General features: G+C 39.1%; 1 long non-coding RNA gene across 1 annotated transcript in view; it reads right to left on the reverse strand.

Annotated features, from left to right (window-relative positions):
- Window positions 1-212: 212 nt before the first annotated feature.
- LOC104652989 (uncharacterized) overlaps window positions 213-24,907 on the reverse strand; it is a 155,696-nt gene continuing 131,001 nt past the window's right edge. Inside the window, exon 5 of the long non-coding RNA XR_012517854.1 lies at window positions 213-4,937. This is a non-coding gene — a long non-coding RNA (uncharacterized LOC104652989). The remainder of the gene's footprint in view (window positions 4,938-24,907) is intronic.

Here is a 24,907-nt window from a genome sequence, read left to right on the forward strand (position 1 = left end):
GAGATGACTCTTTGGATATACGAGGGTCTGCTTGAGGAGACAATCTTTCCTTTATAGGAGCTCATGTGCTGAGCTGTGAGCTCCGTTTTTCATTTGGAGCTGCTGGGCAGGTACGTTTAAGTCTGCTGCAGTAGAACTCATAACTCCCCCCACCCCCTTTTTTCCCCCAGGCACTCTGTCCCACGGATTTAGGGCTTTATTTATGAGTTTCTGTTGTGCTGCTGCCTTTTTTCAGGGCTGCCTTGCACAGCCAGGAGGAAGCCTAGTCACTGCCTGTCTGCAGATGCTTTGCTGAGCAGCTGTGGGCTCCGCCCAGCTGCTGTGTGAACTTCCCTGCAGTCCTGTTTATATGGGTATAGTTAGAACTGCCTCGGCAATGGCAGCCACCTCTATAATGGCGGACTCTCTCTGTAATGGCGGGCTGCCTCAGCAATGGGAGACTACCTCAATAGTGGTGGACTGCCCCGATAATGGCGGACACCCCTCCCCCAAAGAGCTGGACCATCCTGGGTTCAGCTGTGCTTGCTGTGAAATTCTCAATCCAGAGCATTTCAGATTGGTGTTTTTTTGTAGAGGTGGGACCAGCCAAGCCTGATCACCTGGCTCCCTGCCTTGGAGCCCTTTTTTTTCTTCTAGTTGAATGGGTGATGCTGTCTTCCAGTGTTCCAGTCACCTGTTGAAAGGGTGCCAGGATCTGTGTGATTCCCTGTGTAGCGACCCACTGCACCAGCTGAAACAGCTGTGCTAAGATTCATGGTGCTTTTGTGCTGGGGAATCTCCTGGCCTGGCTCCCTGTTTCAGTCCCCCTCAGTCCCCCTCCTTTTTTATCAGTTGAATGGGTGACTCTCTATCCCAGGAGATCCAATCACCAGCTAAAATAGTGCCTGGACGTGTGTGTATTTTGTGTGGAGAACCACAGCACTGGGGCACTGGCCAAAACAGCTGTGCTGGCCAAAACAACCATGCTGGTGACCTGTGGGGCTCCTCTGCCAGGGAATCTCCTGGTCTGTGGGCAATAAAAATCCATCTGGAAATGCAGCATCTACTCACCCTCCATGCTTTCACTGGGAGCTGCAATCCTGAGCTGCTCCTAATCAGCCATCTTGGATCTCTCCCCGCTAAGGTATTAATCCCCAGAGCTCAACTTCATTCCATTTTGCCTGCATGTTCTTTCTCAGGCTTTCCCCGTTTTAAGACTTTGCTAGAAGCAGCATGGAGCATTCAACATACCAAATCATTTTGAGTGTTTCAAACAATTGTATTCCTGGTTGTCCTTAAAAACTTACGGTCTGCCTAAAAGTTGTAACCAAGTAGTTTGACACTAGCTTCCCAAGATGTGATATCTGTGTTTTTGCCACTCACCACTAAACCATTTAGAAAATCCCAAACATTTTTATATTTTTGTTATGGCAGTGCCCTACTTCCTGGTTACAACTTCTCTATTAGTTAGGTTACAGACAAGCAGCTGCAAAAAGGAGACACAAGGTAAAGTGGCTCTACTAAGACAAAATTCATTTTTCTTTCAGTGTAGAAGATCTATACCTTATCTAGATCTCTCTCTATAAAGAGTAATGTATATATAATATGTGCTCACACAGAATGTTCATGATAGTATATAGTACACAGGTGAGTGTACAGCCCATTGTATCTTTATTTTTTAAGAGAAAGAGATGGAAACAACAAGCAGAGTGCGTATTATAGAATTTGCATAAGCTAAATGGTAGTATGTTGCTACTAGACCATTGTTTTCTTCTAGATAAATAAATTATTGATATCTTTTATATGACCTACAATAATCAATAAATCACCAACTTCAGTTCTTTTTGTCTGGGTTCTTGCCTTTCATTCTGATATGAAAACTTTTTTTTATTTTTTATTTTTTTTTTTACATATGAGTGTCATTTAACATTTTGGAGCCTTAGTTTTCTTGGCTAACAACAAGAATTTGAACTATAATGTCTCTGAACGTCTACCAGCTATACTTCCTGTGTTTGGATGTTATTGGTATCAGAGCTAGCTCTCCTTTTCCTGAGTTTCTGATGTGTCCTTGCCTTGTAGAACCTACAGATATGGTAACCAATGGTGCTTTCTTCTTCCCAAAAGCATCTCATGTTCTGATAGCTGCCTCTCATTTGTTTCTCAGAATGTCTTTCTTTAACCTTTTTACCTGTGGATGCTGAGGACCTAGCAATGAATCAGGTCTAAGTCTCTTACTAATGTAGATTAAATTCATAGATCTGTGAGTGGCTTCTCTCAAGTGTGGAAGACACCATCAATATATTATGTGCAAGTGAGATTTTTGTTCCAAATTATTAACCTAGCTTTATTTTTCATTACAACTCAATTTATAGGTTTTTAAAAAATGCTTCTGAGTGGCAAAAACTCAGATTGTTTTTCCTGTGCTCTCACCCCACAATAGTCAACACAGAAGACTTCTGTGACCAAATATATGTAGAGCTTTCCTCACTAGCAAGCAGCCTATCAATTCTGCAGTGGCACCAGGTGAGTGCCCTCCAATTCAATCCTAACACTGTCTATGCTGAGATTGTGTTAGATCCCACAGGTTAAGGGCCTAGTCCCCCCAGACTGTCCCACAATCTCCTTGCTTCCAATGCCTATTGCAAGCCTCAGGTTATTTTGCTTGAGCTTCTATAAATCAGGATTCCCATGACCCCTCCTTCGGTTCCATTGATTTGCTAAAGTATTTCACACAACCGAGGGAAACACTTAAACTCACTGGTTTATTATTATTTTTTTTGTTTGTTTTTGTTTTTTTTTTGAGACGGAGTTTCGCTCTTGTTACCCAGGCTGGAGTGCAATGGCGCGATCTCGGCTCACCGCAACCTCCGCCTCCTGGGTTCAAGCAATTCTCCTGCCTCAGCCTCCTGAGTAGCTGGGATTACAGGCACATGCCACCATGCCCAGCTAATTTTTTGTATTTTTAGTAGAGACGGGGTTTCACCACGCTGACCAGGATGGTCTCGATCTCTCGACCTCATGATCCACCCGCCTCGGCCTCCCAAAGTGCTGGGATTACAGGCGCTTGAGCCACCGCGCCCGGCCGGTTTATTATAAAGGATATAACAAAGGATACAGATGAAGAGACACGTAGGGTGAGGCATGGGAAGGGGCACAGAGCTTCCACGCCCTCTCCACGTACCAATCTCCAAACACCTTCACCTTTGTCCATCTGGAAGCTCCCCAAACCCAGTTTTTGGGGGGTTTATGAAGTCTTCATTCCATAGGCATGATTGATTAAATCATTTAGGATTGATGACCAGTAGACAATGATCAATTCATTGGCCATTAACTATAAACATGCGGGTACTTTTTTTTTTCCTTTTTGAGAACTTATAAGACCATATTTCACTATTTTCTTGCCTTCATTTTTTTTTAATGAAAAGCCAATTACAGTTTGTTTTTTTAAAATGATGACATTTTTCTCAGTCATGTTTAAGATTAAGCCTGCAGCCCTTCTCCCCTCCTTGAAGGCTGAATGTCCCAATTCTCTAACCCTGCTTAGGTCATTCAGATGACCAACCCCCATCCTGAAGCTGCCCAGGACTTACCAGCTGTCAGTCAACTTATTACCATAAAAAAAGACACCACTTTGGAGATTCTAAGAATTTTTAAAAATTGTATTGTCAGAAACAGGGTAAAAGAACAAATATACATTTTACAATATCATAGCTATATAATATATACCTTTGAAATGTTCTTTGTATTTTCTTGGAACATTTCACAGATTAGTAACAATAACAAGCTCACAAATAATTCAGACTTACACTAAAAAATCTTCGTTGATTCCTCACATCTTGAGTATTTATCATTTCCATTTACACATTTCCAGTGACTTCTTTTTTATTCAATTCTAAATATGCGGTTTTCTATCTGGCACCATTTCCCTTCTGCCTGAAGATCTTTACTTTTTTATAGCATAATTCTGCTTATGACTAATCTTTTACTCTTCTTTGATTTGGAAGTGTATTTATTTTGCTTTTACTCTTAAAAATATTATCACTGTGTACATTTCTGGGTTGATATATATGTATGTGTGTGTATAAATATACGTGTGTGTGTGTGTGTATATATATATATTTTTTTTTTTCTCTCTTAGAGCTTTTAAGACAGTATTTCACAATCTTCTGGCCTCCAACTTTTCTAACAGAGAGCCAATGATAAATTGCCTTTTTTTCCTAAACAAACATTGACATTTCTGTCAGCCAGGTTTAGGAGTCTGTCTTTTTCCTTGGTTTTCAGCAGTCTACTACTTATGAGAAAATATGTGGTATTATTTGCATGTACCCTATATGAGGATCATGAGCTTATGAAAACTCTGGCTTTGAGAAATTTTTGGTCATTACTTCCTAAAATATTTTTTCCTACTTGTTTCTTTTTGTCTCCTGGAACACCAATAATGTGTATGTTAGAGCTTTTTATATTCCCCATAGGTTGTTGTTACCAAATCAAAGTGAGTCCACTCATACAGTGGGTCAATATTCACAGAGCGGCCAAATATTCACACTGAGGTTTGCCACTGCAGAATGGAGGGTATTTATTTGCAGGGTACCAGGCACAGAGAATGTGGCAGTGCACACATCAGACTCATCTTCCTGATGGCTTTCAAGCAAGTGTCTTTAAAGAAATGGGTAAATTTCAAGAAAGAAGTTACAGGCAAAATCATAAATCAATATATGGAGCTTATTCATTGCTTTGGTTTAAAAAGATGGGGTATCTTGAAGCGGAGGCTTACAGGTTGTAAGTAGATTCTAATATTTTCTGATTTGCAGTTGGTTAGGGAAGAAAAGTTTTCTTTAAAAATTTTGGGTCAGCAGAAAGATATGTAAGTTCTGGCTTGTAGATGTGACTTCTTCCAGGCCCCTTAGGAAGACCATTTGAACAATTTAGTCCTCAGTTCCCCCTTATCACTCCTGCATCTGAAAAAAAAAAACCAAAAAACAGGGGCATATGTTACGATGAGACATGTGTCAAGATGTTATTTTTAGTTTCTATCAAGAACCAAATATCTCATGGCTCTAACTTCCGTGGCTATTGTCTTAAGCTATTATTACTTTCTTGCTTATCAGGTTGCTCATTTACTTCTCAAGGCTTGCTAGGTGCCTGGAATCTCCCTTGAAGGCACTCAAGATTCTCCATTATTTTTGTGTTGGGACAGGGGATTTGGGGTAGGATGTTGGGAAGGGTGCCCAGTATGCTCCTGGGTATAGGAGATGGGTTCCTACTTTCTTTCAATTTCTGAAGCTCTGATAATTTGTTTTCTATATTAGCTGTATCTTTAGATTGAGTACCTCTCACTGATTTATTTTCACATTCACTGAATTCTTCTGTCATCTCCATTTTTCTATTAAATCCATTCTGCTCTAGTAATGTTATTTATATATTTCAGATATTTACTTTTTATTTCTAGGATTTATCTGCTGACATTCACTATCTTTTAGCTTATTATAGGTGTATTTTCTTTAACTTTATTCAGCACAGATATGAAAACTGCCTTAGAATTTTTGTCTGCTAATTCCAACATCTAGGTCACCTGGGAATCTGGGAATTGGAAATCATTATCTTTTCTATTTAAAATATGTATTATAGGCCTATGTCATTTGTGTAAAATAACTTCAGATCTTATTCTGAATTGTTAAATAATATGTTGTAGAAATTCTGGATTCTGAATTTTTTTTGTTTTTTTTTTTTTTTTTTTTTTTTTTGGAGACGGAGTTTCACTCTTGTTACCCAGGCTGGAGTGCAATGGCGTGATCTCGGCTCACCGCAACCTCCGCCTCCTGGGTTCAGGCAATTCTCCTGCCTCAGCCTCCTGAGTAGCTGGGATTAAAGGCACGTGCCGCCATGCCCAGCTAATTTTTTGTATTTTTAGTAGAGATGGGGTTTCCCCATGTTGACCAGGATGGTCTCGATCTCTTTTTTTTTTTTTTTTGAGACGGAGTTTCGCTCTTGTTACCCAGGCTGGAGTGCAATGGCGCGATCTTGGCTCACGGCAACCTCTGCCTCCTGAGTTCAGGCAATTCTCCTGCCTCAGCCTCCTGAGTAGCTGGGATTATAGGCAAGTGCCACCATGCCCAGCTAATTTTTTGTATTTTTAGTAGAGACGGGGTTTCACCGTGTTGACCAGGATGGTCTCGATCTCTTGACCTCGTGATCCACCCGCCTCGGCCTCCCAAAGTGTTGGGATTACAGGCTTGAGCCACCGCGCCCGGCCTCGATCTCTTGACTGTGTGATCTACCCGCCTCGGCCTCCCAAAGTGCTGGGATTACAGGCGTGAGCCACTGCGCCCGGCCAATTCTATTTTTTTTTTTTTTTTGCATTTTAGGTTTTGGGGTACATGTGAAGGACATGCAAGATTGTTGCATAGGTACACACATGGCAGTATTGTTTGCTGCCTTCCTTCCCCTCACCTGTATCTGTCATTTCTCCTCATGCTATCTCTTCCCACCTCGCCACCCCCATTCCTCCCCTATTTATTTCCCCCCAACGAACCCCAGTGTGTAGTGCTCCCCTCCCTGTGTCCATGTGTTCTCATTGTTCGACACCCGCCTATGAGTGAGAACATGCGATGTTTGATTTTCTGCTATTGTGTCAGTTTGCTGAGAATGATGGTTTCCAGGTTCATCCATGTCCCTACAAAGGACACAAACTCATCATTTTTGATGGCTGCGTAATATTCCATGGTGTATATGTACCACATTTTCCCTATCCAGTCTATCATCGATGGGCATTTGGGTTGGTTCCAGGTCTTTGCTATTGTAAACAGTGCTGCAGTGAACATTCGTGTGCATGTGTCCTTATAGCAGAATGATTTATAATCCTTTGGATATATACCCAGTAATGCGATTTTGCGTATTTTTAAAGCTGGTTGTTAACTTGGCAGAATTCAAACTACAAACCTGTCTGCCTTGCGGTTGATGGCCTGTTCTGACTTGTTCCTTAACTTTAGCTATGCTGCTTGGAATTCACTTGGTACAGGCATAATTCAGGATTCATTCAGATATTGGGGCAGAGTTGATTCATGGAATTGAGGATTCCTGTCTCCTGCTTTATCCTTTCCAGGCTTTCTTCCCCACTTTCTGTTGGCTGTAGTTGCCCTAAGCTCAATTCTCTCGTTCTTCAGACTAGTGAAATTGTAGGCGTCTTACATACTCAATGTGATGTGCAGTGGGACTTGTCTTCTATAAAATAATCTCTGAAAATGGAATATTCATAGAAAACTATTCCCTTTTTTAAGTGTCAAATCTTATCCAGGTTCTGCTTCTACTATTCACTGCCCAGTGCATTTGAGTAGTTGCTTTTTATAGTTTTTCCAGAGTTGATAGCTGTTTTATCTGACTTTGTCTTAATAAGAGCTATTAGCTATTACTGGATGCAATTCTCACATATCCACTCCCATCATTTGCATATAAGTAGATGGCTACATTGCTTAGTCTGGCATTCAGGACTCTGTACAATATAGCCCTAACTTCATTTTTAAACTTCATTTTACACTTCCCACTTAAATAATGATGCCCTTACATATTACAGTCTGCTCCATCTCATTCAATCATTGAGCAAAAGGTTTTTGAATACTTTCTATGTATTAGGCAGCTGAGAATAAAACTGGCATTTCCCTTGCTCTCTTGGAGCTGACAGCCTAGCATGGGTGACTTCCAACTGTGCCAGATTATTACTTCACTGAATATTTTCACATGCTCATTTACCTCCCCTCTACTTTAATTTCCTCAAATTTTAACTTCTATTTTTTCTATGTATCAATGCTATCATGCCCAAATTCTGTTTCCTCATACCCAATAGAAACTATATTTAGTACATTTTCTTCTTTCAGTGTGGAAATTAAAGAATGTTATAGATTTAGTGCACTTTTACTGTGCTACAGTGTTCATCCCACTGTATGTGTATGGAAATGCTTAGTGAATGAATTAGTGCTATTGACTGCCTCCTAATTTAATTTATAATTTATCTTAACATTTAGGGAATGTACAAGTTAGTTGCTGATAGAACAAGTGATTAAAGACTGCAAGATTTCAACACATAAATGAAACAATTTTAAAATAACTTTCAAAATATTTTGAATTGAAAATGTCCTACCTACCTGCATTCTTTCCATACCAATATGAATTATCAGCACCTCAAGAATGAATCATCAGCCTTTTATATCGATGTTTCACCTTTTTTTTTTTTTTCTTGACAGAGTCTTGCTTTGTCAGTCCGGCTGGAGTGTAGTGGCATGATCTCAGCTCACTGCAACCTCCTCCTCCCAAGTTCAAGCAATTCTCTGCCTCAGCCTCCTGAGTAGCTGGGATCACAGGCACCTGCCACCACACCCAGCTAGTTTTTGTATTTTTAGTAGAGACGGGTTTTCACTATCTTGGCCAGGCTAGTCTTGAACTCCTGACCTCGTGATCCACCTGCCTTGGCATCCCAAAGTGCTGGGATTACAGGTGTGAGGTACCACACCTGGCCGATGTTTCACTCTTAATTAAATTGTTTGATTCCCTCTATCATGATGATGTTTGAAATGCTTTTGCAATAACTTTCATGTTCTTTCAACCTGGGAGTAAATAATGAGAATCTGAAGGTCAAAGAGGAACGTTCTCTTTAACTCCTTGCATTTATCATTTTATTTGTTCTCCAACCTGCCAACCAAGAGTGGCCTCAGAAATTAGTGGCGCAGTGGAGCTATTCAGGTCATGTAGAATGGTTCAAAACCAACAGAGGTCCAAAGAGCAGTTTTTGATACTTGAAACCACGTCTTTACTATTTTAAGTTTTTAAAGAGGTGCTGTCTGTACATTTTGAACATCTTCCTCTTCAGTTCAGCTGTCTTCTCATCTATCTTAGCATAAGAGTCCTCTGCGGCCTTTTCAATACCTGCGTGGTATTTCTCCAAAGCAGTTTTCAAGTTTAGAAATATTTCCTGGAACTTCAGTTTTCTCCCTTTCAGTAGCATCTTTTAGTTGCTGAATTTCAAATTTGTATTTCTGGATTTCTTGAATAAGTTTTTAAATAAATTTTATTATTGCATATGCATTAGTAACTTTCTCTTAAAAAAAAGAGAAACACACATGTACATGTTCAGATAGATAAAAGCTAAAAGTTATGTATCCTATGGGATTCCTTCTCCTGAGCCACAAATCTGAATGCTGACAAAGGTTTCTATACCACTGTTGAGTGTAAAAGGATGTCTGTGAAATAGAGGTTATGTAATGAAATGCTACAATTTCAGAGTAATCCAGTGACTAACAGAGCTAGAATCAGAATCTGAACTGCCCAGAAACACCCAAAGCATGAGACCCTCACAGATGATTGATTTTAATACAGAAGTGATGGCCTCTATCTAGTGCACTATCAAGATCTGGAGTTTCTTGATAGATCCAAAATAAAATACAAACTTGCTATCATTGCACATTGTGCAATCTTGAAAACACATGGGAAAGGCTGACATTCAGCTCCAATATGGCTGAAACAATGGTGTAGCTACTATCTGTTCTGGTTGTCAGTGTCTATACCATAGCAATTGCCAAACATTTTTATTATATGTTCTCTTTCTTTCAGACACATACACACACTCAAACAAAAAGAAGATGAGTGTTTTGTTTTAGAGTGCTGATTGATTTTCCTTAGAGGAAATAAAATACTTTGCAGAAATGAGATAAGATTATACATTTTAGCACATCCAAATGAATGTTTCTTCTAGATTTTATAGGGAGTTGATAGGTAGTGTATATATGCATCTATATGTATATATGAATATGATTATATATATGTGTGTATGTATGTATATGTATATATTCAGATATTCATATTCATATGTATCTGTATATATGAATATGTATATATGCATCTATATGTATATATGAATGATTATACCTATGTGTATATGTATATATTCATATTTGTATGTATATATACATATGTATAAATATACATGAATATGAATATATATTCATATTCATATGTATAACATCTGTATATATCCATATTCATGTATGTATATGAATATGTATAAGCATACATATGTATATGTATACATACACACATATATACATATCGATGCATATTCATATACATACATGAATATGAATACATATTCATATAATACATATGTATATGCATATTCATATCCATATGTATATACATGTGTATATATCCATGTTCATATGAATACATATGTATATATATCCATATTCATATATATACATACACACAATATACATATATACGTATGTATATATATATATACATATGTATAATCATATTCATATATACATATCGATGCATATATACATATACATATACATATTCATAGAGATATACATATATTCATATACACACACATATTCATATACATACATGAATATGAATATATGTTCATATGAATGCATATGTATATATTCATATTCATATAAATACATATGTATATACATTCACATGTATATACATATGAATATATATTCATATTCATGCATGTATATGAATATGTATATGTATACATATGTATGTACATAAGAATATGACCATATACATACACACATATGTATAATCATGCATATATATACATGTGTCATACATGCCAGAACATATACACATGTATATGATACGTATGTAGTCTAGAGTGTATATATATAGATAGATAATACATATAAATGTTTATACATACAACTACATATTCTATATCACCTCTCCACTGGGTTTGTGTATACTTGTGACTCTAGTTTATTTTCATGGTTAAAAACATCCTATTCTGTGAACCCACCACAACTTTTTCAGTTTTATGCTGAGAAATGTGTATTGTTTTCAATGTTATTATTTTATAAGCAATGCTTCATTCTTTGTTATGCTTGCTATTAATAGCATATATATGCACGAGTTTCTCTAGCACATATACTGAGGAATAAAATTGCTAGGTGATAAAATACATGCATCTTCAACTTTATTGGATATTGACCAATCTTTTTTAAATAGTGTAAATTAATTTATGTCACCAGCAATGGGCAACAGTTCTTTTGTTCTGCATCTTTTTAAACACCTGACATTGTCTTTTTTTTCTTTAGATAATGGAGCAAAAATGTAGCTTATTAATTTTTTATTTTTCTGATTTAAATTCATGTGATAGAGAATATTTTCATGTATTTATAGTTCATTTGCATTTTCTCCTGTATGAATTGCTTGTTCAAATCTTCTGCTCAGTTTTCTATTAGGTTTCATTTACTCCTTAGAATATTATTTTTCTCAAAGATCATTCCAAAAAAATTGGAAGGATGTCTTTTTCATGAATAGAACTGAGAATGCATAATGTGAACTTCAATATGGCAACCAGACACTGCTTCTTCTTTGAAAAGATAAAAACGCTAAGGTAATGTTGATCAGTGGACCATAACAGTACTTATATTCCTGCTTAATTACAAATTGGGCATTGACAAGGGCTTCTCTCCTGCCAGTAATTATACTGGAGGGTTGCCTTGATAGTAGTGGTCTTCTGGTCTGAAAAGAAATCATGTACAGCTATGTGAGAGTGCCCCTTATGTGTCCAGGGAACACACTGTGAAGAGTCTGAGTCCAACTCTTACTTACTCACTTTGACTTATCTCACTGATTATAGAACAAGGCTGCTGTCCAGACCTTACTGGCTCTTCCAAACAGATGTGCACAGGTGGCCTGCAATCTCAAGTGCTCTTCTATAAATAAAGTTTATTAGGGGATTAAGTGATCACTTGTCCATTTTGAAAGGAGTGGATTGGACCCATGAGCCTGGCTGCTTGAAGATTTTAGGGATGCCCTGGCATCTCCTTGTCCAAGGAAGCTTGCTTTTCTAGGTCTTTCTGTGCCTCTGTACCTCTAGAGATTTCTGGGATTTTTTTTTGTACATAACACAATCCATAAGTGATGTAATGTATTAGATTATGTAGGGCATAATAAAGCATTCATGTTTTCCTTCCTCAACATATAGAAAGCAGATGTGTTTCTAGAGCTGCTCAGAAAGTGAAGGTGTAAGGAAGAAAAATATCATATTTTGTAGCCAAGAAAATGAAAGAATTATATTTCCAGGCTAGGGTCATGATGTGCATATGGGCTCACCTCTACACCTGGGTATGGCTATTTGTCAACTAAAAAAAGAGGGACGTGAATGACCCAATTCAGTGTAAGTTTTCTGTGCCTGATATTTGTGGTCACATTGAGATGTCCATAAAAATTAATGATAATAATGAGGCAAAAAACCTTTAATAGGTTGAAGTTTCATCTTACTGGGAGCAGATGAGATGACTAACTCCCCTTCCTTGGATTTTTATGGGTCATGTTACAATGGGAAATTAAACTAATTTATTTGAGTCTCAATTTCCTGATGTGTAACATGGAGATGTTGTCATACTGCTTGAGTCCAAGTACTAGTCTTAAAACTAAAAATAAGAATAATTATTATTTTATACCATCATTTTAGCAATGAAAAATCACTAAGACCTTTACCGTGGATATACGGCTGATAAGTCAAATCAGGTTTAACCTAGACCCTACATTCAGTGCTGTTTCTGCTAATATATCCTTTTTCTCCTCTTGATATCGAGATTTGTTTATCAGATAAGGGAGTAAATATAAAAGTGTTTTGAAGAAATGAAGCCTGCAGTCAGTTCTATACTTTAAGGCAGGCATCCCCAAACTACGGCCTGCGGGCCACATGTGGCCCCCTGAGGCCATTTATCTGGCCCCCTGCCTCACTTCAGGAAGGGGCACCTCTTTCATTGGTGGTCAGTGAGAGGAGCACAGTATGTGGCGGCCCTCCAACGGTCTGAAGGACAGTGAACTGGCCCCCTGTGTAAAAAGTTTGGGGATGCCTGCTTTAAGGTATTAATTCTTAAATACACAGAGAGAAAAATAGTGTATTTAGAGTCACCCTTTGTCAATTAATTACCAACAAGCCACGCGGTGCTCCACCAATGTGCAAATTATCATGCCAAGTGCTAGGAGTGCCAAACAGGGCTTCCCAGTCTTGGCACTAGTGGTATTTTGAGCCAGATACTTCTTTGTTGTAGAGGCTGCCCTGTTCACTGTGAGATATTTAGCAGCATCCCTGGCCTCTATCCTCTAGACACCAGTAGCACACCACTACTCCCCAGCTGGGACAACCAAAAATATCTCCAGATATTGCCAAATGTCTGCTGGAAGGAAAAGTGCCTTCTTAGCCCTCAGCTGAGAAGCATTGGTATAGGAATACAAAAGGTGCTCTCTGTTCTCTAAAGAGTATGTACGACGTAAGGTAGAGGGTGATGTTGGACTTGTAATTTCTGTGTGTGTGTCGTAAATGAGAAAGCTGAACAGGTTCACACTGAACACACCATAGGAGGCCTTATGTGGGCTGACAAAGAGTTTTGTTTCTAGTCTTGGTTTTAGATTCTTATTCCATACGTATGAATAACAATGAAAACAACTATGCCAAAAGTCTCACCACAATTTTAGGAATGAAGAAATGCTGCCTTCCCTTTCTTAACAGGGGTCTCTCAAACAGGTAGTTTTTGATAATACTAAATTTTCAATTTTATCACAAATGAAAATAAAATTTCAACAGAGCATGTATTTTATGTCACTTATTTGTTATTGATTGATTGATTTTTTTTAGAGATTGCATCTCGTTCTGTCATCCAGGATGAACTGCAGTGGTGCGATCATGGCTCAGTGCATCCTTGAACTCCTGAGCTCAAGCGATCCTTCTGCATCAGCCTCTGGAATAGCTGGAACTACATGTGCAACCACACTTAAAAAACATTGTAAGAGACAGGGTCTCACTATGTTTCTCGAGCTGTTCTGAAACTCTCAGACTCAAGTAATCATCCCACCTCAGCCTCCTGAGTAGCTGGGAATACAGGTGTGAACCACTGAGTTAAGCTCTGTTAACATTTTCAATAGCACAAAAATGTATTAATTAAAAGTATATATTTGGTTTTAATTACCTTATGTGAAAAACCTTTCCCTGTATTTTCTGTTCCATTGGATTATCTATCTTTTGCTAAATGGTCAGTTTTTTCGATTGGGTGTATTTGTCTTGCCATTAGTTCTGTTCCTTTAGTAAGTACACCAATTATTAATCTCTGCATCTATATCCTCTTTAATCATTTTATTATGATTTTGTTTCTCTCAAGCCTGTCTTCCAACTTGATGGACATATTGGTAACATTATCTATTCTATTTCTTGCTGCTTTCACTATGCTTTTTCTTTCTGTAACAATTTGTTTATCTGCATTTTTTGAGACAGTATGGGACATGTTGAAAGAAGAAATGTTGAAAATTGATGAGATGAACAAAAGAAGGAAGAAAAACCAAAGCGGAAAGCAAGGATGAATACAGCAAAGCTGTTTGATCTCTGGAACCGTGGACAAAGAAATTGAGAAAGCATGTGAAGACGTCAGTGGGGCTCACACTGAATTTGAGCCAATTCCACAGTTTCTGAATGGGACTCCTAGGTGTGGATAAATGGACTTAAGAGCACAAGACAGCTCACTGGAACTAAGCTGATGGAGAGTGAGGAAAGGAAAAGGGACAAAATAGGATGACTGTATTACTTTGGGCTTTCCAGAGAAACAAAATCATGACGATATAGCTATCTCTGTCTCTACTCTAAGGAATTGGCTTACATGGTTGTGGAGGCTGAGAAGTCTAAGATCTGTATTCAGCAGGCTGGAGACCTAGAAGAGCCAATGGTATAAATTGCAGTTTTAATCTGAGTCTGAAGGCAGAAGACCTATGTACCAGCTTGAAGACAGAATTTCTTTTTATGTGAGCTAACTAAGATTTTTGTTTCTGTTTTTATATTTTTAATAGGCATAAATAGTAACAAAAACTGCTGTAACAGGAGACAACACATTTTAGGAATAAAGAAACTGGCTTCTCCTTCTTAACTGTGGTCTCTCAAACAAGATATTAGTCTTCGATAATACTACATTTCCAATTTTATCACAAATAAATAATACATAAGTGACATAAAATACATGCTTTGTTGAAATTTTGACATTCAATAGATTAGGTGAGGAGCCCATCCACAATGGGGAGAGAAATCTGGTTTACTCAGTCTGCCCATTCAAATGTTAATGTCATGTAGAAACACTGTCATAGACACCTGCAGAATACTGTTTAATCAAATATCTGGGCACCCTGATTTGTCAAGTGTACAAATAGAGTTTATCATCATGTTGGCCTCGTGGGGCCACTTAACCATAGACCTAGTATGAGAGACCTTCCCTGCTGCACGCATAAATGCCTCAGTTTGAGCTCCTATTCAAGGAGTGCCCTGCATCCTGGCTCATTCATACATGCTCTGCACCTCTAAAATCGGCGGACACATATGACAGACAAGAAAGATGAGAAATGTTCCCTAATCCTATACTGCAAATAGTAGAAAAAGTAAAGAAATTCAGTGCTCGGCATGACTGTCATCAGGGTACAAAAGGAAGCACTACAAATAATGTAAGGCTAAAGAAATTGCGTATGATTCTGTCTTGAGGACTGATATTTTAAAAGTATGTACATAGACAGCAAGGAAGGACTAGAACACTCACGAATATTCTCTACATGTTCTTAAATTCCCAATACAGTTAATCCCTAAAACACAAAGCAGTAACTCCATTTTAAGTACCTACCTGTAAAGGGTTCATTTAAAGTAAGCTAGGGGGTCGCAAGGTAATTACAATAACCACAAAACTACAAAAACTTCATGGAAGGCAGCAAAGCACACTGCCATGTGTGTACCTATGCAACAATCTTGCATGTTCATCACATGTACCCCAAAACCTAAAATGCAATAAAAAAAATAAAAAATAAAAAATAAAAAAAAAACAAAAAACTTCATAACAATAAAAATATGCTCAAACACAAGACCTCCCATTACAGAATAGTCAGTCATCACACTTATTGAGCAAAACTTAAAAGTGAAAGTAAATCATAGCAGCTGAGTATACAAGCTGCAAATGTTTAAATTATTCCATTTACCAAGTTTTTAAATGATAAACACAAATTCAGAGCTCAGTTTAAGTACATAATCAACAAAACTCAAGCATATTATATTCTAATGAGTTCCAGTCACACTTAAGGAATTCATTGTGATGTTCTGTAAGAGATTAGTGCTTGGATGCTCTAGGAAAGATGGCTAGGGAGCATTGTTGTTGGTATCTGGATGCTACAGGCAGAGCCAGACGGAAAAATGAGTGGTAACATGAGCTCCTGGGGAGGTTCAAGAAGTCATAATAGGAGGAGGATCCAAGATGGCGGATTAGACACAATTTCAGTGCACAACACCCAGCGAGAGAGACACAGAAACCCAGAGATCTCCTAGCTCCAGCTGAGGTACCAGGTGCATTTCAACGGGTCTGGTCTGAGGATGAGCAAAGCCCACTCAGGGCAGACCAAGGCGGGGAGGGGTGCTGCTTCACCCAGAAAGTGCATCTGACCCGCGAGTTGGAGGCTCCACCTCTGGCCCTCTAGTCCAGATACAGCGCTCCCCCCAAAGCCTCAGCAATACACAGAAAAGGGGATCGCTGCCAGTCAAGCGCCAGGAATTACAAGTGCGGAGTTGAATCAGAGTCTGCAGACTGAGCTATTATCCCCTCCCCCTGCCCGGAGACAGAGGGAGCTGTAAGCTGCAGCAGCTGGGCGGCCCCTACCCCATGACCGGAGAGAGAGAAAGTTGAAAGGGGTAGACTGCCAGTGAGACTAGGTGGGTCCCTAACCTCCCCCACAAACCCCAGCAAAAACAAACAATGGGGAAAGGACTCCATGTTTAATAAATGGTGTTGGGAAAACTGGCTAGCAATGTGCAGAAAGCAGAAACTGGAACTCTTCCTGACCCCTTACACTAAAATTAACTCCAGTTGGATAAAAGATTTAAACATAAAACCTAACACCATAAAATCACTAGAAGAAAACGTAGGCAAAACCATCCAGCACATAAGCATAGGCAAGTACTTCATGACTAAAACACCAAAAGCAATGGCAATAAAAGCCAGGATAGACAAATGGGATCTAATTAAACTCCAGAGCTTCTATACAGCAAAAGAAACCATCATTGGAGTGAATTGGCAACCAACAGAATGGGAAAAAATTTTTGCAATCTACCCATCTGACAAAGGGCTAATATCCAGAATCTACAAAGATCTAAAACAAATACATGAGAAAACAACAACCCCATTCAAAAGTGAGTGAAGGATATGAACACTTTTCAAAAGAGGACATATATGAGGCCAACAAACCTATGAAAAAATGTTCATTATCATTGGTCATTAGAGAAATGCAAACCAAACCACACTGAGATATCATCTCATGCCAGTTAGAATGGTGATCATTAAAAAATCAGGAGACAACAGATGCTAGAGAGGATGTGGAGAAATAGGAACACTCTTACACAGTTGGTGGGAGTGTAAATTAGTTCAGCCATCGTGGAAGACAGTGTGGCAATTTCTCAAGGATCCAGAAATAGAAATGCCATTTGACCCAGCAATCCCACTATTGGGTATATACCCAAAGAACTATAAATCATTCTACTATAAAGACATGCACACATATGTTCACTGAAGCCCTGTTACAATAGCAAAGACCTGGAACCAACCCAAATGCCCATCAATGATAGACTGGACAAAGAAAACGTGGTACATATACACCATGGAATACTATGCAGCCATAAAAAATGAGTTTGTTTCCTTTGTAGGGACATGGATGAATCTGGAAACCATCATTCTCAGCAAAGTGACCCAAGAACAGAAAGCCAAGCACTGTCTGTTCTCACTCATAAGTGGGAGAACACGAGAACACGTGGACTCAGGGAGAGGAACATCACACACAGGGGACAGTTGGGGGGCGGTAGGGGAGAGACGATGGGGGGTGGGGAGGAAGGGGAGGGTGGGGAGGGATAACATGGGGAGAAGTGCCAGATACAGTATGCACCTAAAGTAAAATTAATAAATTTTAGAAAAAGAAGTCATAATAGCTGAACCCACTGAACTATCTGAGCACTTACTATTTGTCATTATTTTGTGCATATTAATGCATTTACATAGCATATTTAAAATGACAACTCTAGGAATGAGTTACACTCATTGCTACCATTTGGAGATGAGAAAACTGAGGCACAGAGGGTTAAATCCTAGACAAGGCATGCAGAGATGGAGCTGCAGAGCCGAAATTCAAATACAGACAACCCGTCTCTAGAGGTCAGTATCTTTACCACTTCTCTCCACTGCCTCTAAGGAAACGTACGGGGCTGTGCTCCATTAATAAACCTTCAGCAAGACAGGCTGGAAGCTCAGTATTCCAATCACACACACCGACAGCGATCTCTTTGTCTTCAACATTTCAGAAATCCTCAATTTAATGTTCTCATACTAGAATTTTGGTTAACGAAGAGGAGAAGTCAATAAAGGGTCAGAAAATGAGTTGTCGGAGAACTAAGTAGAGAGACAGGAAGAAATCTCAAGGGGAATTTGGTCTCAGTGAATATATTTTGAGTACTTGCTATTTCTCAGCGGCTGTGGTCCATGATTCATGGACATTTTCACTAAACACTCACAGCCCAACGACATCAATCTTATGGGGCCTGTTAATGATGAGGAGATGGAAGTCATGAACAGTTCAAGGTCTCATTCAAAGGGCCAGACTGAGGATACAATTGAGCCAGCTCAAAGCCAGGCCCTGTGAATCCAAGATTGTGTCTTTTTCCTGCACAAATAGAAAGTTTGGGTCAGACAAGTCAACAACAAAGCAAGATAAGGGGAAATGAACTCAGGGTATAGCTAAAAACCTGATCATAAATTCAGATATTATAAAGGTCACTGAGATTGGATATTGGAGAATGAAAAAGCCACTGAAACCACTTATGTCTTATATGCAGCTGCCTTCTTTCTCTTAAGAGTTCCTAAAGCAGATGTTGGTCATTCTGAGAAAAGCCTATGTTCCCTCTGGGACTGGGGTTTAGTGACTGAAAATTGGTGCCACTGAGCATTCCCTGGATGTTGAATTCCCTGCCCAGAAAAGGCTCTTCATTCTGAACTATACTGAAAGGGTGCTAAGCAGGATCTTCACAGGCTGTGTATTCTGATGCCAAGAAACACTGTCTTTGAGAGGATTTATGCTTCTGTGATCTTAGTATATCTCACAGGTACAAATTTTGATCCACATGGAAAATTGAACTTTTAATTAACGTATGCTGTTACAGTGATGTCTATCAGAAAAATCATGAAAGGGAGTTCACTTTGCACACCCTGGGGCAAGGAACACTAGTCTGGGAGTTGAATTGACCACACCTTCTGGTGACCTAGGACCAAGGGGGTTCCCAGAATGTGGAACTTTTTGTGCTAAAACAAGGAAAAGTCCTATGCAATATGGGAAGAACTGGTCACTCCTGCTGTGTGTCAGAGGGAGAAAGTATAACATAACCTACATCAAGGGCTAAAAGATGACAGTGTTGCTGCTTTGGTACCTTACTTGGTGAATTTAGAAGAACGTATTGAATGGTGAACAAAATTCTACACTCATATAGTGGCATAGTACTGCAAGGTGAGACTATATTTTGGTCAAGATTCCCCCTTATATTTCCATTTGTAGAACTCCGTTTTTGTTTGTTTTTAAAAAACACCTATGTTTTTATTAATATCTTCAAATGCACTCCCCAAATTTGTATTACTCCAAAGTATCTAACATGAAAAATTGGAAAAAAACAAAAAACCCATAACTTGAGAACAAACTCAAGTGGTCACTTTAAAATTAGTGCTAAGAAAGGTTTCAGATCCGTTTTATCTGACCTTCTAACACACAAGAAATTAGATACAGAAATCAGAAAAAAAAGGTCACCTTAAATCAGGCTTCTGAGCAAAGTTTTTTGGGGTACCAAAGTAAGATGTGATCTTATCAGAGGAAGCTCCCTTCTTGAATAATTCATCATTTTGCCAAACGCTGAAGATGCAGTTGGACCACAACTCAAACTGATTAATGCAGCAGGATGCTGTTTTGTTTGCTTGAGTTGGCAAAGTTTCTCTCTAAGGACTGGGAAATCTCTGCAGCTTCAGCGTGAGGCCGGGCATCAGAGGAAGGGTGGCAAGAAGGAGCCACCAGTTGTCAACCTGTGAGAATGCCTTCAGGTGGCCATGGCATCCTAAACACAGCCCTGGGAGAGATGACATCTCCCTGAAGGGCTGCCAAGATAATCCTACATCAATATGGAATTGTAAGCCTTTATTAAGTAGTTTACAGTATCTGCTTCAACAAATGCACCCACTGCTGTGAAGACACCCACCGTGCCTTGAAAGAGATGCAAAGAGATCAGCCAAGGAAGAAAATGTTTTGGGAAATCTTCACTCCGGTGGAGAAGTCACCTATCCCCCATCCCAACTGGGAAGTGGAGCTGGGAAAAGCAGACGGTTGCCTTTCTTTGTGCTTGTGTGTACATGTGTGTGCCTGCGTGACAATATGAATCTACATTCAAAACACATTGATGTTTTTAAAAAATAATACTTTCCTTGATTTAGAAAGAAAAATTTAAGTGGAATTAGCCTGTCAACATGAAACCATTACTGGTTATAATTTATTTTAGAACTGTTCAAAGCATTGGGGCGTAGAGAGGCACCCTTGGCCAATAATTTGTAATGTTCGGTACCCAGTTAATGACCTTTTACATATGGACTTTAGCAGACTCAGTGGATATAATATATCTCTCATATCCCAGCGGGTTGGGCCTAATTGATATCATTAGAGACCCAGTCCTTTTGCACATGGCCTTGGAGATGTCGGTGTTACCAAGAAAGCTGCTTTTGATTTATTTTGCTTTTCTTCTTCATTCTTTGCTTCTTTTCTTTCTTCCTTTCTCAAGTCCTGCTCAAAGGCCAAACTTGTGAAGGTTAAAAATCCACAATCCAACTGCAGGGTTGGAACACTCTGGCTTGCAAATCTGTTTCTAAAGCTGGGACATCTAACGAGTCGCCCTTGGCATGTCTAACAGGTAGTGAGTTTTTTTTTTTTTTTTTTTTTTTTTTTTTTTTTTTTTTTTTAACAAAAAAAGGGGTAATCTACGAGTAAGATACACTGAAACATTTCAGTCACTTCTCAGATGTTTCTTGTTCCCATTGGAAGAATAGTACCTTCTTGCTCCAGCTGCAGCAGAAAACTTGAGGTCTCTAAATGATTTTTTAAAAGTTTTCTCTGTTCAGGTGCAAGTTCTATGTCTCCTTAACTCTGATATGTTTTCATTCTCCGCCTTAATCTCACAATAGAACTTTTATATGTGGTGATCAACTCATAAAAAGGCTTCAGGTTTGACTTCATTTTATTTAAACTAAAACAATCCAGTAAATATGTTCAAATCAATTACGGTGAGTAAGCTTATGTGTTTTACATTATAATCAAATCTCTCTATCTGTTAAGAAAAAAAATTATGAAATCCATCAACCAAAGATCATGAATTTCAGTTGATTCTGGCAGTAACCAATGTTCAAGTGTGTCATTTACCAATTTACTTATTTAGAGTATCCATTTGATTGCATTTGAAATAACTAAATGCAAATTAAAGTAACTGAAATTTAAAAAACTAAATGCATTGTTCTTCAATATTTAACTATAATATAAATATAAACATAATAACCTGCAGAAAATTATGTCCATAAGATTTTTAGGGGGTGGGGCTAACCTTTTATGCTTAAGGAGTACAGGATACATTACAGAACATTTCCGTAAGCTCCTACTTAACTGATATGCAAAACCATGTAAGGCATACAGAGTATTCCTGTACTGCAGATGGGAATGCTGATGCTTAAACAGGGAAAAATGGTTTGCCTAAGTCTCCACAGTTGGGATAGAACAGGGACCAGTACCTAGACCTTACAGCTTCTATTTCAGGGCTACGTCCGCTTCTGCGTGAAGCCTGTTTTTAGAGATGGGTCCAGCTCATAACGTCGCTTTCAAAACTCTGTAACATTTACATCATGAGGCCAAACTTCTTCCCTACTCTGCTTAGGGTTTATGTCACTTCAGATTCTGGCTAAGTAGAACTTACTTGTCAAGTTTTGTTTGTCTGTTTCTGCTTTTCTGGGCTTTCTTTGACATTCCTCTCTCTGTCTGGAATATTCTGTTCTGTATATCAACATTTGTGCCATGAAAGAAAACAAGTTTACATTCTCAAAGTAGTAAACAGGGTTTTGTATTGTAGAACTCCCCAGGGTCTTTAATATGCAAATGAGTGTTGCAAAAACCTCCACTGGATTGACACTGAAACCTTTGCCTAATTTAAATAATCACAGGAGGTAAGTGGTTTACCCAAAATCATGAAGCCAAATTGTGACTCTACCACCATTATGGTCTGGGCCTCTAGGTTCTCGGCCATCACGGCACACTGTCTGCCTTTTTTCTACGGCATTAGTCTCTGAACTTGGGTCAAAATATTGTATAATTGTTTGAGAGGAAGAAAGTTAAAGGAGAAAGCTGACTTTGCAAATAATTAAGATTGTAAATAGAAATATAATTTTTCCCTGGCATCTTTGTTCAACTGATAATTGCAAGTAAGAGCCCTTTGATACAGAGAGAGCTTAAGAATATCTCTTCAGTTTGGTAGCATCTTCCTCAGACACAAGGGATCAATGTAAGTGTTCTCCAAATTAGCAATGAGCAACTCTGATTTTTAGCAGTGATCAACTCTGATTTTTAAATGATTTTTCCACTGGGTGTGGTGGCACATGCCTACAGTCCCAGTTACTTGGGAGGCTGAAGTGGGAGGATTGCTTGGGCCCAGGAGTTCTGTGCTGTAGTGTGCTATGTCAACTGGGTATCTCCACTAAGTTCTGCATCAGTATGGTGACCTCTTGGGAATGGGGTCCACAGAGCAAGCCAAAACTCCTGTGCTGATCAAATGATTTTTCCACATGAAATATTATGATCTATAAGATGAAAATGAAGCAGACATATATAAGTACACAAGCACCTGCTTGAGGCATTATTTTAGGAATTGCTTCTCTCTCCTGGATCTATCTAAATTTTGAGCATTTCATTGTTCCTTTATGACATGTGCTTTAAAAAGTATTGGTTCCCCCTAAGCCTTATAAATCAATAGTCTGACCACTGGTGAATTGTAGACAGAAAAAATAAATAGGGCAGGGGGAACCCAGTACAGCAAAAGAATACAGAGAAAACGAATTTTATCTTTAAACATAATATTACTGACACTTCTGGGTTCCTTAAGCTGCAGGCAGGGCAGAACCTAGTCCACAGTACACACTTACGAAAATTAGAAAAAGGTGCATCCTTAGGGCAAAAATAACCCCCTTCAGGTCCGACAGCTTTGGTGATGAAATTCAGGTTGGACTCCAGGCCCCACTTGCCCCCTGAAATGTGTGTCTTAGTGTAGAGTGCTCTCTGCATAACTTCACAGAGAGCACTGAGTACAGAGAACCCACTCCTCCATGTCTCTCTCCCACTGCAATCAAAACATAATGTGTCATGGTCAGTCAGAGAACACAGCACCATAAGGAACCATTACCACCTAATACATATTTGTGGGAAAGAAGTGTTCTTGTATATACTTCCCCCCTGGGTACAGATCAAATAACTATAAATTTCTCCTGGAGTTTTCAATTCCTTTGTTACAACGCCACATCCCCTCTTCACCCCATAGATCCTGCTCGTTCTCTGGAATTCTCCTCTTTATTCATCAGGCTTCCTTCTGTCCTCCCTCTCTTTTGGCATATGCACACCAACCTTCACAACCCTACACATATGTAAGGTTCAAAGAGTTCCCCAGCCATGATCAACAGTAAATAAATCCCAGGGGCAGCATCGAGTTACAACAGTTTTATTTCCACCATCATTCTCTCTTGCCTTTTCCGTCCCTCTCTAAGCAAAAATGAATCCTGGTGTTTTTGGGAAACCAGATGATTGGGTTTGGTTAGCAGAGATATAATGCTTGTGGTGTTTCTTAGGGGGACCTGAGGGTGAAAGTGCAAAGTAGGTTCTAGTCTAGGTCAGGGAGGGGCACATTTGTTATTTACTTTAAAAGGTATTGCTGAGATTTCACCAAAATGAAACACAGGTGTTCTTTCTCTTATAGAAAGGGTAGAGTCTGAAGTCCAGCTAACTTAACACTGAATCTTGGTTTGGCTACACATGATCCCAGTGAGCTTGGGAAAGGTAATTTACACTGGGACTCAGTTTCCCCATCTGCAAAATGGGATTGATAATGTCTCCCTCTTGCCTTTCAGTGAGAAGAAATGGACAGAATGTCTCTTCAGGCAATGTTAAGTTTCTTTCCCTGCCATTTCCTGAGCCTCTGGCCTTTCTCTTTTATTTCCTTCTCTCTGTCTCTCCCTCATTCTCCAACATGCCTCTCTGTCATGCTCACTTCTCCTCTTCTCCTCCTGCCTTTCCATGAGAAAGTGGTATCTTCTTTCCCCCTTTTGCCTTTTCCACCTTCTTTTTCAGGATGATGGCACAGCCCTTCCCCTCCTGTGAATAGAACCATTTTAATCAAGATAAAACCACCATGGGATCCTTGAAAAGGTCACGTGGAGCCATGGTGTGTAGTACCAGTCCCACAAAGAGACCGTTCTCCATGAAGTTTCAAATTGAAAAGAACATTTCAGTTCACAACATCTTTCCACCTTAACAAGGGGAAGTTAAAAGACTAGCTCCTGAACTCAAGGAGCATCAAACTTTACATATTTTGCTTCACCATTACCCTACAAGAGTGAACTATTCCCAGGGAAAGGCTTTCATGGCCATTTCAAGGGAAATACCTTGCAACTGATCAAGGACTTGACCCAGCCATAAAAGAGGGGATGGACCTTATTTAGGTGATATTTCCCCCTGAGGTCATTGTTCCTGGGTCAGTAAGGAGACATTTATGTCTAATAGCTTTATTCTGATTAAAAGA

This window comes from Saimiri boliviensis, chromosome 5 (assembly GCF_048565385.1).
Source record: "Saimiri boliviensis isolate mSaiBol1 chromosome 5, mSaiBol1.pri, whole genome shotgun sequence".
Lineage (NCBI taxonomy): Eukaryota > Metazoa > Chordata > Mammalia > Primates > Cebidae > Saimiri > Saimiri boliviensis.